Below are 16485 nucleotides of genomic sequence, written 5' to 3'. Positions count from 1 at the left end.
AATGACAGGCAAAATGAGCACTTGTAAACAAAAAACCCCAATAATTAAAGCATCTTGCTGTGTACTTCAGCATTTTCAGTCATTTTAACACAGATGAACTCCCATTGAAACTCCAGATCAGACACAAAGACCTGGCATTAGTTCTCAGGTTTTCTCTAAAATGCTAAAGCAGCATTTAAACTATACCTGTCAAATTTCAGAAGACCTTGGAAAATGGACATTGTTTATTGTTATGTTTACTGAACCTGGAAATTTACTTACAGTAAAAGTCAATGCTTAAAAAAGACTCTTATCTCAGCTGACAATATGTGTCACTGGTAATCATTTTTAAATTATCTTTCTAATGTCACTGTGTTCCCTTGGAAATTCTTGTTTTCTCTTACCCAGAAGCAGATCTCTTGGTGAGGCATACTCTCTGGTCTACTTCAGTTTTACCCATTCTCCTTTCTTTCTTCTCTTTATGAGGTTTTTCTTCTATTATAGTCACCAAAGCCATTCATCAAGCAGAGAAGAAAGAGACTGACCTTGTTCATATATTGCAAGCAGGGGTTTAGGTAAAAGAGGCTCAGAGTAGGATGAGAAAAAGCAGACTAAGATGAGTAGGATGAGATAAGCAAGTTAACAGCTGATGTTTTTCTGTTAAAAATAAAGCAATGAGCATGTATACAGGAACATTGAGCCAAACTTTCCCAAACTAATTTGCATTAAGATTTAAAATTAATTAATAAATTTCTACTTGTTTACAAAACTGCTATGAGTTAAGTAGCCTTGGTAGCCTCTGTGTTTGCTTCATCACCCAACAACAACTAAAATAGTTTAGAGAAAAATTACAAGAAGTCATATAGTCCTGCCTTTTCCCCCTGTGAAAATGTTGCAAACTGGCAATTCCAGCAGCCCAGCCAAATGCTGTAACTGGTTAAGCTACAATAAATTCCACAAATGTGTAAGCACCTTGGCTAGCTTGTGTGTGCTGTACAGATGCTCACAAGGAGAGGAAAGTGAGGCCAATCCTTACTGTAGGCATATCAGGAAATCACACTGGCAGATTCTTCACTTTCTATTAATTCCCAGTTTCTTTAAACCATTTTAGCCTTGAGCACATGCTCAACCTATTCTGAGTGGTGTCCTGAATAGTTAAGAGGCCACTTGTTATTTTAGCAAGAGAAGGACTGGCAACTTACTATAGTTCTAGGTAGCAAGGGCTGTACTGAGACTGAGGCTTACTTCATCAAGCTCAATCGCCTTGCTGTTACTTTGTATTTCCCCCATCTGTTAGTAGCCACCTGTTATATCTCATGCTGATTCCTGATTAGGGCCTCTTGACACCACTGCAATAAAAAATAAATGGCAGTCAAAATAAGAGCGATGAGTTTTCAGGATGCAATGAATAAGTGCATTATTCCTGCATTCATTTTCTGAGTTAAAAACTGAAAAGAACCAAACCAAACCATAGATTTGAGAGACTTTTTTTATTTTTTCCCCCAGAACAAGAGGTATTGACTACCTTACATAATTATTCCTCAGAGATGATTGCACTTGATGAAAATGATGCTAAGATCTTAAAAACTGACTAATGATCTTTGGTTTCCCAGTTGAGATCCTTTAGATAGACCTAAATGTGCTTTGGAAGAGAAGAAAAAAAGACCCTATAAAAAACCTGAAATCACTAGCCTTTTTTGGATAATCTTGGTCTAAGAAAACACCCAAAGTAGCAAATGTCTCAATTAAATGGTTTGGTTTTTAAGCAAAACCGAAATGTTTTCACTGATGAAATGAAAAACAAGATGTTTTCAGACATTCCTGGGACACTGATATATGAGGAAAAAATTGGAACTGACCTCATAAACCCAGTTTATGTGGTTGCTTTAATCCAGGGATTGAAACTGAAAAAATGACCCGCCTCTGCACTCTCAACAATGTGCTGTGACTTAAATGCATAGCTGAGATATGTTTCCCAAACAAATTCTCTGAAAAAAATACAACCGTGCCAAGAAAAACTCCCCATCTCCTCTCTGAACCACAGAAACACATTAGAAGTTTTACTTTGTTCGTTTGATTGCTTACATTTTTGGCATTTTCCTTTTTTGTTAAAAATTAAATTGGTTTATCATTTGACTGTAAGCTTTCTTTTTTTTTTTTTTCATTTATTCAATTTTCTTATGACTGAGGTAAACACACTGAAATAGAACCACAATGAGCATTTTTGTAAGTACAGAAAATGCACCCTGTGATTCTTTCCTATCTGTAATTTGGAAAGCTCCTAGTGGTAGTAAAGAAAGAGTTCCCAGGCTGAAAATATGATGGAAATTGGGTCACTTCAAATGCATTTAGTACAATGGCCAGCATGGCTAACCTGGAGGTGAAAACTGACCTGGAGGTGAAAACAGTCATAACTACACTGCTATTAGGTGAACATGCAGAATGGTTCAAGGCCCAGGGGATATTTTGGCCAGTGTGGTGCAGATGTAATTTTAGAATTTTAAAATTCCATAATGGTCACTTGAAGGGCATGAATCATCTCTCTGAGCAGATGTTCAGCAGCCACCCAGCAGGGAACAGGTCTCCTTCCCTGAGATTCAGCACTCCACATGTGCTCCAGTTGTTTGTCCCCACCTGGCAGCTTTCACAGCACTTTGGGTATTCCCGTTGCACACCTTCCTGCATACACTTCCCTGCAACCGGCATCTGGAAAGTCCAAATACACTGGCCCAGAGTGTGGCTTGGAAAAGTGATTGTTTTGTTGAATTGGAAGCTTTAACCATGGCAGCTGACTGCAAGTATCAGGCCAGGTTTTTTCTCCCTGTTGCACCGCAGCCTTTGCCCACGTAGGCAGAATGCAAAGTGCATGCAAGGACCCGCTGATTGCTTCCTAGTTACTGCATCTACAAACCAAAATTTGCTTTGGCAGCAAATCTATTGCAACTAGCGGTTAAAACCTTGTCATCCCAAGCACGTTTCATGAAAGCAGTATGATTGAAGTCTTCATTCCACCTTAATGTGGAGGAAAAAGCACATAGCTTTTGTTGTTGAGCATGGAGGCATAATACTAATATGTTCTAGAAAAGCCGAGACTGTAGTTTACCATCCTATTACCAATTGCCTACAAATAGTGCACAAAACATCATCCTACTTATAATTTATTGATTCCCATGTGTCTTCAAGAGAGCTACAGCATAATAAAGTTATTGCTCCCTACATATTCCTGCTGGACAGTGTAATCCAAGGCATTTATCTCAATATCATTTTGCAAAGTCAGGTTCAAATGGGTAAATAACACCCATCTCTCACATCAGCTCTACTAGTCTTATTATCTTCTCTACTATCTTACTTTATCAAGAAACCCACTGCTACATAGGATGGGTAAAACTGATACATAGGACAGGCAAAGAAATTTAAGCAGTGCTCCTTCATTCATCATATTCATCTGCAAATTAGAGCAGTCAGACAAAACTTATTTGAACTTAGCCAAACCAATCTGGCTTGAAAACTAGCCGGGCAATACTGTGGGAACCAATGTATTTTGTGGTACTTCTGACACAGTTCCTGCCAAAATCATGTAGTTCATGTAAAATGAAAAAACACCTAACCAAAAACCTCGAATGTGAGGAAATGTTCAAGTAATTTTTTATTATATCCAGATGGGATTGCTATTCCCTGGTCACTGTCAGTGAACAATAAAAATACAGGGTTGCTTGACAAGTGTAAATTAAAATCCTTGTATTTGGGGAGCCAGATTTTCAATTCCTCATTGAGGATCAGCTGAGTTTAATTGAAAGACATTGTAAAACCTGATCTTCCATTAGGGTCCTGAGTTCTGATTACTAAAGCTGGCATGTACTGAAAGTCAAACTCAGCTGTGAGATCCTGTTTGCCCATCCCCATGCAGTAAACATAGACCATGCAGCCACTTTCTGGGAAGATGTCTCAACTACCTGCGATGCATCCCTCTAGCAGGATTTCGTATTTAGCTGTGACCAAATGTTTTCATTTTTCTTCTCCTTTTGCCTTTCTGAATTTGTTGGTTTATTTGTTCCCCAGGATGCTCACAGATTTTTCATTTTATGGGTGAGTGGCATGAAAAGAATCAACAAGATCAGTTATTTGAACAATATCTTGTCACACAGCCTCATGAACACCTTTCCCTATTCACCAGTTTTGCTAATCTACTTATTGAAAAATTCAGCATTCATTAAAGCAGTAGACAGTAAAATTTAACTATGTAAAAAGAATACAGTCTGAGACCATCCACTAACCTGAGGCTAATACAGCAGAATGATTTTGCAATTGGTTGTCTAGCTAGTATCTTTGTAGAAAGAAAAACTAAATGACAAACAGATCACATTTCCTAAGAATGTTACTAACAATTAATACAGAATTCAAAACCCTCAAATGCACTTATACATTGAATGTTAGTACAGTACAGCAATTAATAAAATAATATTAAAGAATAAATTTTTAAAAATTACAGAAGGTTGACTGGTGAGGAACTGATAGGGGAAAAGTACAAGTGAGTAGTAATTTAAGTTACAGCAGGTAGAATACAAGACTGTGAAAAATTAATGAAATAAAAAGCCTAAAAAATTCCTGAGAGATGATTTTAAAATATTTTAATATTCTGTAGGAGGCCTCAGAGATAATGGGGTAATGGGCAGGATGGCACACTTAAGGGACATGAGGACCTTGTTAAACAACCAGGTTATTTTTTCGTGTCAGTCTTCAGCAAAAGGTGATGAGCTGTTAACAAATCCTTGAGCAATTTTTTGCAAATATTTAGGGTGAGGCTTTGTCAGATATGAAAAGATGGTGTGGGAACACTACAGTTAAAACTATTCTGTTAAATAGGCTGATGCTTCAGAGATGATGAGAACAAAGCTGACTCTGAATCCTGCCTGCTTTATTTTACATTGTGAATGTCAGCAAGAGTCTGTGTATTCCAAGCTGTCATGCTCTGTGGTATGGATGTCCTCTGACTAAGAATGTTTCCAGATAACAGTTTTCAGGACACCTTTTTTATCTGATCATATAAATTCCTGGGGGTTTCTACCTATTAAATATTCCTGATGTGTCACTTGTCTTCTTGGAATAAAAATAGAAACAGGGAATGTCTGAATTCTGGTAAATTAATTGCCCATTACTGCCATTCAACGCCTTTCATTTATCAAAGATGTACTTGGTTTGGGCTGGGTTTTGGTTTCCAGACTTTGTATTTGCATGGACATAATAGTTTAGGTCCTAGAAGTTCAGTGATTTCAGGATTGAGTCCTCTATGAGCAGTTAAATTAGCCTTAATCTTACCATGTGAAGACACTACTTCACTCTCAACATCCTTACACCTTGTTGTTATTTTGGGTATTTACATTTTTTTTATTGGGGGTATTTACATTTTTTTTCCTTCTCACATACTCTTTGAGTAATGTGCTAAGATGATTCTCAACAGTTCACGCACACACATTTTCTTTCCCAGTTGCTAGTAATATCTTTTGGGGTTGGTTGTCATGTTGGAGCAATATTAGAAAGAATTGTTTTAGCAAAGTCATCTATACCAGCATTTAAACATGCAAAGACAGAAATCAAAAACAATATGTAACTCAAAGATGCATGTAGGTACATTTGTCAAATATGCTTACATTGCACCATTCATTCAAGAGTTACCTTAATTTAATTCTGCAACCTGCTGCACTGTATAGAAAGCCTTGACCTCACACACCTCTTGGTACTCCTTCACTACATTCTTGGATATTTTTATGCTGTGCACTCTCTTTAGGACAGGAAATTTATAGTGAGTGACTTTTCTGTGACTCATTAACAGAAACATGATATAACGAATGATATTGCTAAAACAACATGCAGTGAGTTATTGCAATAGGTCATCAGGACACCTTGATATCCATCTGAAAGTTCTGAGCTTTGCTATGCTCTTAAAATACTCTGATCAAGTGCTGTGTCAAAAGGCGAGAATCCCATTTCATTGCACAAACCTCTTAAAAACTGATGAATAGAATAGGATAGGATAGAATAGAATAGGATAGAATAGAGTAGAATAGAATAGAATAGAATACAAGACAATACAAGACAATACAATACAATACGAGTTCACTGATTAGTTTTGCTTCATAATGAGGTAGTAACCAAGGAAAAAATTATCTTCAAAAGAAATCTTGCAGAACACTAAGAGATGTATAAAAACTGCAAGGAAAAAATGTTTCTTTCCAATGAGCTCTTTTGAGGAAACAACAATTACAGCAGACATTTAGAGTAAGTAGTTATAGTGTGTTAAGGTACTTTAAATCCTTTTTTGTAAAAATCACTCACAGATCTGTTTCTATCTCATTTTCACAAAAAGGAGAGAGAAATTGTAGCTGTGCACTAAAAGCATTGAGGTATGTGAAGAATGTGGCAATATACCACCAATTATCAACATAAAAAGATATAAGGGAATAAATTGGGCAGCAATAGGACAAGGTTGTGTGTAATTAGGTATGTGTATGCAAGAATTTCAGATTATGAAGTAGCAAAAATCAGCAATATTTAGGAGAAGAAGGACTGAAAAATTCAGAGAATTTTGATAAATGGAGTAACTATGGAGGATTAAATTAACATCAACAATGCTCATTGGAAGGAAACAATGAGCTACACTGATGTGAATAATGCCTAAAATAAGTTAAATTTCATTAAACTTGAAATTAGCAAAGAAAAACTTTTTTATGGACAGCACAGTGAGATATTGCATTAATAAAGTGACTCAGGGAAAAAAATAGAACAGAAAGAAGAAGGAAACACAGAAAAAAACCCCACAAATTAATGGGAAATTTGAAAATATCAATCTTAAGTTATCCCCAAAAATAACTTAGAAAGAACAAGGAATATAGTAATTAAACATAATAGATTTGTTTAAAGAGTGTCACCTGAAGAAACATTGATCAACAATAACAAACAGTAATACAATGGAGTTATTAATCATAGAACCATAGAATCTTATGGGTTTGAAAGGGACCTTAGAGATCACCTTGGGAAGGGACACCTTTTATTAGACCAGGTTGCTCAAAGCCCCATCCAAACTGGCCTTTAATACTTCCAGGGTTGGGGCATCCACAACTTCTCTGGGTAACCTGCTCCAGGGCCTCACCACCTTCACAGTGAAGAATTCCTTCCTAATATCTAATCTAAGCCTACTCTCTGTCAGTTTAAAGCCATTCTCCCTTGTGCTCTCATTACATCCTGGTAAAAAGTCCCTCTCCATCTTTCTTGTAGGTCTCCTTTAGGCAATGAAAGGCTGCAAAAAGGTCTCCGCAGACCCTTCTCTTCTTCAGGCTGAACAATGCAAGTCTCTCAGCCTGCCTTCATAGGAGAGGTGCTCCAGCACTCTCATCAGCTTCATGGTCTTCCCTGTATTTGTTCATAATAACTATGGATGAAAGAACTATTGTATGGTTCTATTTTACTTTCTGTCTTGCACTCCTTTGAAAGAAAATGTCTAATAGAATAAAAATGGTAGATATTTTGGTCTAAATGAACAAATTACCTGCATTTTCCTATTGCATTTTATATGTGAATGTAGATTGAACAGTATTTTATTGAGACAAATTGCTTAGAATTGCAAATACCCCTTTTTGGAGGGGTATTGTATGTATTTCTATATACAGTGAAAATAAATACATTAGTTCTGGTGTTTATGTCACACATAGAGTGGTAAGTATCTTAGATTGGAAAAACTGCAATCTAATAAAGTGCTGTATAAATCTATATTATGGTATGTGAAGTATGACTGTAGGAAGAGCATAAGAGACCAGGATGATAATTTGACTAGGATAGTATTTATGACAAAATGGGAGAATAAAGTCAATTAAAGGTGTGCCTTCGAGCAAGAGGTTAGGCAGATTTTTGTATTTGCTGTATTTAAGGCAATTAGAGGTATAGCTCTTTCTGTGCCAAATCCTTTTAAACATGGATTAGTTTCAGAATTACTGGAATTAGTTATTTTCAAAAGACTTCAGATACAACTTATGTCCTTGATTTTGGTGGGTTTGTCAAATTCTGTAATACTTAGTAAGCTCCACTTAGTTTTGAGTCAAAACAACACAAAATTAAATGACCATAAAATTTTGTTTTTAAAATGATAAATACTTTCATGGCTTGCTTAGACCATCACATGTGTTTGTATCACCCTAGCCTGAATGTCAGGTTGATAACAGATCTGGGTTTCTTGAAAACATTTAAGACTATTTGCACAATCAAAATTAAAGCTTTTCAGGTTTTTCAATCACAGAATTTATTTTTGAACAGTTGTTGTTTAGCTTTAGCATTTTTCAATGTCTAAGTATTTTTAAGGTCTGAAGAAACATCCCAACAGTAACAGATCTGAGAAGGATCTGACTGTTCCTGCTCATTTGAAGCGCTGATAAAACACATGAAAAGGCAGCACCCACGTTTCCCCAGCAGCACAGCATTGTTGTATCTGGCCAGTAACTAGGCAGCAATAGTGGAGTGCAATTGCAGCTACTGCCTGCCTGGCACCTTCTGTTATCCATATCCCTGGGAAATACATATGATGGTTAGTTCTACCTAAGTAATCTGAGGAGGAAGTTTACTTAAATTCTTCTTAAATGACTGAGTAGAGGCCAAGACCCAGTACTTGATTAACAAATATATATTAATACAGGCATATACCTTACAATTAAACTTAAGGCATTGGTTTAAAAACAAATAAAATAAACTCAGATATTGGGCAAATAATTTTAAAATTCATTTTACATAAATCATTGTATTGTAGTTAAAACTTTTTTTTTTTCATTTTTTGTTTCCTTTTTGTGGTTTTTTTCTTAATTAGTTTTTTTTCTTCTTCTTTCAGCTTTATTTTTTCCTTACTTTTTCTGTAGTTATATTTTTAATCAGAAATTCATATTTTATCACTATGGTGAGGTAATCCATCACAATTTTTCTGTATTCTATTTTAACTCTTTGCTAGAAGTAAAAAAATCATTAATATGACACTATGAATGAGTCCAAGTCCAGAAACACTGGAATGAAAACAGCAGAACTATTATACACGATCATACACTTTCAATAAGGCCAGCAGGGAATGGTTATAATATAACTGTACTATATGTATTGCAGACAACCAAATAAGAATAGGCATATGTTTGTTTTATATTTTAAGTTATGTAAACCACTTTTTTGACCTTCCTGATAAAAACCTGATTTACTTTTTTGTCATCTTCTAATTTTTTTTTAAAGAGAAATTTTTTTTTTAAAGAGAAATATTTAGTTTTACCAAAGCTTGTTTGAAACCAGTAATTAGCTATCTGTAAAATAAATTCATTTTGAATGAGTCCCAACAGATGTTGCTTGTTTTGTCATCTTTAGTTTCTGTTTTCTCTACTGCAAGTCATAAAAAAATGAAATGCCTACAGAATGACTTTGCCAGGTGTAGCTATGTAAACAAATGACATCACATATTAGCACTTTAAACTAAAAAAAAAAGAAAAAAAAAGCAGCATAATCATCCTTATAGCATCTTGTGTGGTTCTCGAGACAGGAGTTTTTGATTGAAATAATAACATAACTGTAACACTCACAGCAGAACTAAGTTGAACACAGTCTGAAAAGCCTCGCAGGATGAATACAGGGCTTGGTGGCCATACTTTCACCATTAGTGATCAAACCAGGTAAAAGTCTGTAAAGATATTAGTACCTGAGTTTAGCAACACCCATTCTGTAGACCACACAAATTTATCCTAAGAAAGAAAATCAAATATTAGTGCTGTCAGTGAGAAGGAGCATCAGCTCTGCAGTTTTCCTAACTGCACTATCTCCAACAGCTACTGAGGATTTAATCCTTTTTATCAGTGTTCACCAAATCCTCTGACTTTTGTTGCACATACAGGAAATTAAAAAGATAAAACTGAAACTAATAAGGAGAGCAAAGTATGACAACCTCCTATGAACAATATGCTCAGTCTTGTCATTCAACAGCCAACAACAGTGGGTAAGTACTGTTTTTATGAGAGCTGGACTTCTGGGATTTAAGGCACTCATTTCCAAATAAAGTAAAATATATGGGAAAATTCTTTAAGCATCTTGTTAGAGGATAAAAACTGTGAGAAATTCACTGAGCACAAAAAAAGTCATCTAAATAAGGATTAAATCACACCTTAATACCATTTTTTGGGATTTTTTTTTTTCCCACCAAGGGAATCTAGACTTAGCAAGTCAGAATAACCCAACAGTTTGAGTAGCCCATACAAAACACTGTAGCTAGATGTTGTCTGATTGATATGCTTGAGTTACATTTAGCAAAGAGGATATTCAGCAGATTCACAAACTTTGTGGCTAGCATGGGAAATGGGAGATTTTTTTTAAACTTTGTTGCTAAAAATTCAAGCTCACCACAAACTAGTTGTCATTCCTAGGATTAAACTATTTCTTTCTATTTCTAGCAGTATTAGTGCCAAGTGGCACTGCCTCCAACTGGTGTCTGTAAAAGTGCCTACTGATATTTTCACAGAGTTTGTCAGAATAAACTAGATAAGAAAGAAGTGCCTTTATTGCTGTCACCTTTAGGTAGTATTCAGCCTTGACTCAATTTGGTTGAGTTGGTTACCGCTTAATTCACATTTAGACCCACAGGATTTAGGTGGCAACATTCCAAGAGCCCAGAAAAATATCTTCCAGTGAAGGCAGTCCATGCACTTCAATTCCTGCTGGTGGGTCTGAGCAAAGGCTGGTTTGAATGAACCAGAGAATATTCACTGCAAGAATAAGGAAACATTCCTGTGTTTGTCATTCTGCCCTTGCTTTATTGTCTGAACATAACTAAGTGTAAAAGCAAACACATGTTTTGCAGACAAGCTATTTTTGACAAGTAGTATTTCCAAATTTAAATTTCAACCCATGGCTTGAGCCAGACACCAATTTATTCCTCCATAAGATGTTTTATTGTCCTAGATGCACAGGAAGAAAACCAAGGTTCAAAGCATGAGTATAGGACATAACTTTACTAATTTAACTGCTATGCGAACAAGCAGAGATAGCCTGTACAGTAAAGGTCATGAATTCTTCTATAAATATTTCCACAGCCTGCTTCACTTACATAAAACCCTGTCACCCCACAACTGAATCCCAGACCTGTTGCTTCCTGGTCCATTTCTTCCTCAGCATTCCTATATGGGCAGAGGAGAGAGGAAAAAGGGTTTTTCTTGTCATTCTACACATCAGGAGCCACAAGCACATCCTCTCTTTCCTTTAGGGTTCTTGCCACTTGAGCCTGTTCTAGCAATTTCACATTGCATGGTAAAAAGACATGGAAAAAGTGCAAATTGCACACCTGCTACTCATAAAGTGGCAACTTTTGAAGCTGCATCTCCTGACTGGAACATTGGCTTCAGGCAGCTGCAAAGAAGGCTGCCCACTGTGTGTGAAATCAGATCCTTCCTTCTGCCAGGGAGAAGCAATTAGTGAAGTCCAGAAAAGATCCAAAGACCCTATGTTGTGGCAGGACAGCGAGTATAAATGTGCATGAAGCTGGGAGAAGGCAGCTTACACATTCACTTTCTCTCTCATGCAGGGAATGAGGGATCCCAACACAAAGGCATTCAAGGTAGGAATTATAATTGTATTATAAAAAAAAATGTTGCCATACTCTGTCGCATAATAAGACATGGAAAGATTGTTGCAGTATCATATGAAAGTAAAATTATAATACATATAAATTTCAGACCATTCATAGATGCTAAGCAATTAAAACTGAGTGACAAGTCCATTGATAACAAACTATGCAGTTTGTGTTCATGATCCAGTGTAACTATCCAACCAAGTTGAAATCCATTGTTTTATTTGACCTTCTCTTATTTATCTGTAAAAAAAATTAATATTTCTCACCTTAGTAAAGTATTTTTATTTTGTTCCTTGTCCTGGGAAAAATAATATTGAATAGACTACCTGCCTTTTGGGCAGTGATAAGGAAAGGCTGACTTGTGCCCACCCATTCCTGTGACCCAAAACTTCAGAATGCTTGCCAATATGCTAGGTCTAATTTTTATCTCAATATTGTCAAATTAAAACTGGAGTAAGTACATTTTCATAATTTAAGACTTGCTCCAAAGCATAATATAAGGGAAATGAGTATCTCAATTGATGTCATTAGGCTTGCTCCAAAGCATAACATAAGGGAAAAGAGGCTTTTAATTGATGCCATTCACCTTGGGATCAAATACAAAGAGCAAACTAAATTTTTCACCTCAAGCATATCATTATTCATATCTATAGCTTAGATAACATCAGAAAAAATATTATGGTTTCAGTTTATTCAGCTCGAGCTATTATTGATTGCAATACTGATTTACCAGAACTATCTCAGCTTTTCTTGACACAGTCCAAATATTAAAGTAGCCAGCCTATGTTACTTCAAAAGAGTATTAAATTAATAAATTAATTAAAATTAATATTGCAGAAAGTAGTCAAAAATCAAGTGACTAATTCAGATATGAGTTATAATATGAATAATATTCCTAGAATATTCCTTATTGTCACATTCAGAGGGAAGATGTTTACACAGAACTGAAACTATGGCATCAATACATCACAGTCTAAAATGAAAACTGAAAATGATCTTACAGGGAACTGAAGAGGTAGGTTGGAATATTTCTTCCAGAGAAGACAAGAAAAGAATTAAGGATAAAGGCATCCTTCCTCTCCAAGTGTACAGTTGAACTATAAATCTGAGAAAGTCTGTCATTATGTCTTATTAGTACTTCTTTGTTCTTAAAAATTAGATTAGATGATGCACTGAAGTTAGCACAGGTTTCTATAGAGCTGTCCCATTATCTCATGAATATATCACTGCTGTATAGAGAGGATTACATCTAATTTGCCTGAGAAAGGAAAGGGTTGATCATTTACAAGTGAGCACAAGGGAGGATGATGGAGCTGATAATAACCAGCCAAGTATGTCCTAAGAAATGGTATAGCCTTAATTTGAGAATACATTAATTTTGCATACTTTCAATGTCTGATATTTGCCCATTAATTTTAAGACACTTGTCCAGCCCAAATAGAAGAATAAATTTGCCTTATTTGAATATATTTTAATTTTATAGCAATTAGATTGCCATATCCAACTGTCTATTTATTAGCTATAATGATAGAGTGTTCTGAATTTATAGCTATTTTTATAAAGCTGTGTCCTGGTTTTGGCCAGGACAGAGTTAATTTTTGCAGAAACCAAGAGGGGGCATGGCTAGTACCTGGAGATTTTCTATGCAACCTCACCTCAGTGCCAGTAGCGGGGGGAAGGGAGTCTCTTTTGGGAAGAAGGGGTTCCTTCCAGTCGAGTAAAAGTGGCAGAGGGAGTGGTTGGGTTACCCATGCTCTGAGCTGGAGGGAATAGCTGGGGTAAAGTGGCTGTCGTTGGACTGGGTCAGGTTAAGCTCCACAGTGAGAACATGTGAATCACTCTGTCTTTTGTACACTTTTTAATGAATAGTTTTTGCTGTTACTCTTTGTTTTCCTTCTTTCTGTTTGAAGTGAATTCTTCTTATCTCACTCCATGATCTTTACTTTTTGTGCCCCAAATTCTCCTCTCCAGACTGCCACAGGGGAGGGGGGAGTCAGAAAACAGCACATGGCTTGTAGAGTCTCAGTGGGAGCACTAAACTGGGGAGTACCTTTCCTAAACTCTGTCAAGCTGTGAGGTCATTATCACATCTCAACACATAATGACTTTGAAAGATGGTAAAAGCCTATGTTTTACTCCTCTACAGTGACTGTTCAGAGAAATAAGTTCTCGTGCATTTTGATAAGTGAGGCAGTGAAATTGTGTTTTCCATTTACACCTGACAGAAAGTCAGATTTGTACCAATAACATTAAGCATCTACAAGAGAACCATTAGAAGAGATGCAAAGAGTTTAAGTATTATTAATGCATTCATTCAATTTCTTTATCAGTTTCCCACATTTCTAAATGTCAAAGCCAACTATTTCGTATGCACTACCTTGATGGCAGAACCTTTGAAGAGTAGCTGACTGCATCTCAGTCCATCTAAGAGATTGATGATTTATGGCTAGAGACTAGAAAGAGGGAAACCTGTAGAAACACTACCAAAACCAGTTCCAGTTGATGGCATCTCCCACAGAACAAAGAGTTTACAGTCAGTCTGTTGAAATAGTTATAAGACCTCAACTAAAATGAAAAAATTATTCATCAATGTCTTAATTTATTTTCCATTTTTAAGACCTTAAAGAATGTTTTTCTCCCTGGAAGTCTGGTTTTCTCCTAAGTCTACGAGCTAAAAAGAAAATAGACCCAAACTCTTCCAAAGGAACTCCTGAAAACTCCTTCTGGCCTTTGTGCACCTCCTCGACGTACAGCTGTTTGGAAAGACATGGGAAGGTGTTGCATTACTATGCAGGGTATTGCAGAGGAAGGGTCAGCTCTCACACAGTAAATATCACACATGCCAAATGTTAAACTTAACTGACACCTAGAATAGATCCAGCATATCTTCGTACTCTAGACATGTCAGTATCCTTGCCTTGTCTGTATCATGCACTCAAATGGATGGAGATTACAGACAAACAGATACTCTCTCTAATCTAAATCAAGACAAAATTTCTGGTTTGAAAGATGACATGTTCAGGGAACCCCTATAAAAGTGTATTAATGTAGCATAGGAAACTGGAAAGCATAGCTCTTTGGGAAGATCCTCACATTTCACTTCTGCTAGAAAGTTACTTAGAAACAGGGAAGAGAAAAAGAGTTCAAAATTTTCTAAGAGAAATACTATAACATAGATTGTGCAGCATGATAAATGGATACTAAAAATAGATGTAGGTAGTACGAAAATACTGCAGAAATGAAAACAGCAATAAAAAAATTTTTTTAGTCAAATTTTAACTCATTCATCAGCATATTTTTCTAGTTTTGAGGTAACTACAGTTAAAGATGAGGTTAGTCCAAAATGGAAATTATACTTTAAAATCCTTGATTAGACTTCAGTGAAGACAAAAAAGAACAGAAAAGAACGTTAAGAAATCATTCTCCATCCTAGGCAATTATCTTCACATCAATAAAACAAAACCTAAAATTAAAAAATTATTCTATTTCATAGTTGTAAGTGGCACTACTTAGGAAAATTATCTGAAATTGTCCCTAAATACTAATGTGAAAATAAAATTCAGTATTCAAAGAAAAACATACAATGCAAAGGAGGAAAAAAGATGAAAAAGCTGTCTTTGGACACATTCACACTTCCAACATGTTTTGAATCCACCAGACATTAACTTGTCACTAATTTTACCTCTGGCTCATAGACCCAAAGTTGCTTAAGTTACAAGGAATAAAACCATATGGAGATACAGGTTAAAATATATTCAGTTCAAGATATTTTAGGTATTTTTTCATTGCTGAAGTATTAACTAGTATACAGAGAAATACATGTGGCTGTCTGTGATCTCTCTTTATATAGCTGGATATTAAAAAAAATTTCAGTTTCCAGATTTATACTTTTTGTGTGTCTGTGTGGAAAATTTGAGAGACGCCAGTACTGATGTATCAGAAAGAATTTTCTAGTTGGAGGTCATACATGCTGTACCTACATTTTTGCACGGGCAAGACGTGATGTCCTCTTAAAAAATGTGTATGAGGAACTGAGCTATTGGGAGGGTCTCCAGCACCCTCATGATTCAGCTGTCTATGTCCACTTTCTCTGCTGCTTTCCATCCTGCCCTCATATTCTCCTCTCGCTTCAGCTGTGTTGGCCATGCTCTTTGTCCTTCATTGCATATCATACACCATTTATTGAAAAATACTGTCATTTAATATTCATTCTGTTTGAGCCAACTGAGCTAAAACCAAATGAGGCTCTGACATATCACTAAATAAAACTAGAACTTCTGATGAGATTCTTTCTCATCTGTACTACTTTAAATTAATACAGCATTTTACATCCCATAAAACAAAAATGTATTTTGTCTCTGTTCGAGGAGTCCCATTTTGAAAAAAAACAAAGTAGAAAAACAATTACCACAAGATCTTTTGGAATCTGGTGGGAATAAGTAAAAGAAATGTTTACTACTTTGTACCAGCAAAAGTAAAATTCTCTTAGACCCTGCTTATGTCAAGTTTAAAGAAAGTTCACAAGTTTTTTTTTACATATGTCACACTAATACATAGAACTTTGTATTAAAAACCTAATCTTTATTTTCCCTTTTTCAGACTATCAGTATTCACTGTTCTAGCTCTTAGTTTCCCTTTTCTTCATCTGAGACTGTTTGTTTGCATACATAATATTTATTGGTGTAATTAGGTCTAATCCTGATATCTTAAAAATCTGTAAAATGTACACCTACAATCCCATTGGAAAATAATAAAAAATTTCCACAGCTTTCATTTATTCCACATGAATCCATCACTGCAGAACATCATGTATGTGACTTCACATGCAATTATGTTTAGAAATCTTCCATTTTTCTCATAATTGTCATCAACAA

The sequence above is a fragment of the Coloeus monedula genome, assembly GCF_965178545.1.
Source record: "Coloeus monedula genome assembly, chromosome: 5".
Classification (NCBI taxonomy): Eukaryota; Metazoa; Chordata; class Aves; order Passeriformes; family Corvidae; genus Coloeus; species Coloeus monedula.
This window is presented reverse-complemented; position numbering follows the sequence as displayed.